The following is a 2,801-nucleotide window of genomic DNA, read 5'->3' as shown; positions in this document are numbered from 1 at the left end:
AGGGAAAGGGCAGAGTTAATGATGACACTGTTTGTCCTTAGCACCTGGAGGGATGAAGTTGTTATTTTTAGAGATGGGGAAAGCTGATGCAGAGTTGATTGTTGAGAGAAAGCGTTGGAGTTTTCAGACACGTTAAGTTGAGGACACCTAGTAGAGATGTTATGTAGGCTTTTGGATCACAGAGTCTAGAGTTAAAGGTTGCTTTTTGAGCAGAAAATGTGCATTTGGCAGTCATTGCATGGAGGTGTATTTAAACCATGGGGCAAGATAAGAGCATTTGGAGAATGAGTGTAGAGAGAAAGGAGGTCGGTCCAAGCACAGAGCCCTAGGCTGCTCTGTTGTTCAGAGGTCAGGAAGAAGAGGAGAGACCCACAAGGGAGACTGAGGATGGGCAGCTAGGGAAGCAGGAAGCAAACCAGGAGAGTATGGTGTTCTGGAAACTAGAAAGAGAAAGCTTTTCTCAGAGAAGGGAGTGATAAGCTTGGCCAAATGCTGCTAAGAAGTAGAGTAGGGCGCGGACTGAGATTTGACCCTTGAATTTAGCAAGCTGTCCACAGCAATTTGACCTAGTGTTTTGCAACCTGGATTTCTTTCTTCTTGGGCTCACTACCACTATTTCCCCTTTGACAGATCACATTTTGTGTAATCTCTTTTTTCTCTCTTTTACTTTTAAATGGTAATATATGAATTATATTTTAAACATAAGTACTGCTTGATAAATTTCAGTGCTGGCATGAGGGATTAGATCCAGTGAGTTTACGAATAATTGGAGCCATTAATTGCACAAAGGCACCATCATAATTTCTTCAAAGTTGTTCATTTATATCCTTATTTCTTGTTTCTGCGTGTTGAAACCCACTAATCTACTGACAAATATATAAAAAAAGAAAAAATGTTATTTATTTTATAAAAATCATTAATATCACAAGAAAATGACTGATTTTATTTCTTATGATAAGCTCCTATTGTGTGCAGTCATTGGGCTAGCCCACCTACTTTTTGTTTTACAAAGATTGCCCCCTTGGATCTTGATGACAGTGCTGTAAGGTAGAGTTCATTGCTGCCATTTCAAGGCCAAGGAAACTTAGAGCATTTGGGTTTCTCAACTCAAAGTACATGCTCTGCAGTGAGCTGCCTCCGTTTCCATAATCAGCTTCTTGATAACATTGTAAAGGAGATTATGTTTCATCTTTCTAACAAGGAATATATAGTTTAAAACAAAATCTATTATTAATTAGGGGAGAATTGGTGAGTTCTATTATATTACTTCTTAGTTTTCGTATGGTGACTCGATATGAGTCTTTCTTTTACTATTTATTACTCTTTACAAGCAAATTTGGGGGTATAGAAATAAAATAAAAGTGATTTTTATATATAGTTTTTAAAAATATGATTGATTTTTATAAAGCACTTTTTCTAGGACTCAGACTCATTGCTTCAAGTCTGCAAGTGGCCGTGGCAATTATTCACATCCACAGAGTGTTGATTTAGTATCATTAAGGGAAGGGACGCGTTGTATGGAAAGTGAAGCGTTAACTTGTTTCCAGAGCCACAGCTGTTGTTACACAATATGAAGGGCATTTGCTCCAACAGCTTGCTATGTTGATTAGCTAGAGAGTGAAGTCTTCCCAAGATGTATCTTATCACTGCAAATAAATAAATACAACCAAATCCCCCACCAGACTGTGTGTAGAGTAGTTATGGGAATGCTACGTTTCATCTTTTCGATGATTTTCTGCTTAAACATGCAGTTTCAGAAGGCTGGTCTTTTCGAGTGGAGACTTGGAAGTTCAGTCTATGCAGTTCACTATCAAAGGGAAATATTGACTATTCACTTGTTGGGACTCTAACCAGAAGAGTTGGAAGTGACTTCTGAGACCAATAGTCTGCCTTTTTATCAAGAACAAGCAGAAAACCAGGGAGGCTGGACAAGTGACCCACTTCTGAAGAACACACAGCAAATAGTGGACAAGTCAGTGAAGACTGAAGGCTGCCGATAGGCATTTCTACCCCATTCCTTCAGATTGAGCCCTGGAAGAGGCCAAGTCAGTGAGAGATGCCCAAGAGGGGTTTAGGTCCTTGGTGAATGCTGACTTTGAACAGCAAAGATCATGTTTCCTGCTCATTGGAGAAAATGTGACTCTGTTTGTGAATAAGCAAAGTGTGAATGTTTGTTTGGAGTAAATGAGGTGTGCTTGTCCTGCCAGGGATGCCAGCTATGTCTCAGCTATCTTGTCTGTCCCCAGGGGATGGTCATTTCACACCGGCTGTGCTAGTACTCCTTGCATGTGTGGTTCACATCCCAAACTACGCAGGTCCAGATTCTAAGCTGGCTGAGTATTTTTGCAAGGCGTTTGCTGGCTGGGACAGGCCACTGCTTATTGCCTGCACAACCCTCTCACCCCAGCAGCCAATGGTTACTCCCAGCTCTGTACCTTTATTTTGTTGCTAGAAACTTTTTAGCTTCCTTTCTTTTGTTACTACAATTCTTGGATAAGGTCTCTTGCCCATTTCATTTTACTCACAAGAGAGGCTAGTTTCCATGAAGCACTGCTAGATTTTTTGGTACCTTTATCTCTAAGTATTTTACCCCTAAGAAAAAAATATCAAGAAAGTATAAATGCCTGCAATAAAGAAAAGGGAGTAGGTGTTTTACTGCCTTTTTTTCCCCCTCTTTCGCACTGAAAACACCTCCCCACGCCTCACAAAACCAGACTGCAAACCTTTTGCCTGTGGTTTGATTATTAACAGATGGAAGCTCCATGTGGACAAAACACCTATTTTAATTTAATTTGTTCAGT

At 40.1% G+C, this 2,801-nt stretch overlaps 1 protein-coding gene across 2 annotated transcripts in view; it reads left to right on the top strand.

Moving 5' to 3' along the window:
- Nucleotides 1-2,801, top strand: part of TMEM182 (transmembrane protein 182) — a 48,354-nt gene that overhangs the window by 16,329 nt on the left and 29,224 nt on the right. The window lies entirely within an intron of this gene.

Source organism: Lipotes vexillifer, unplaced genomic scaffold (genome assembly GCF_000442215.2).
Source record: "Lipotes vexillifer unplaced genomic scaffold, Lipotes_vexillifer_v1.1 scaffold777, whole genome shotgun sequence".
Lineage (NCBI taxonomy): Eukaryota > Metazoa > Chordata > Mammalia > Artiodactyla > Lipotidae > Lipotes > Lipotes vexillifer.
This window is presented reverse-complemented; position numbering and strand designations above follow the sequence as displayed.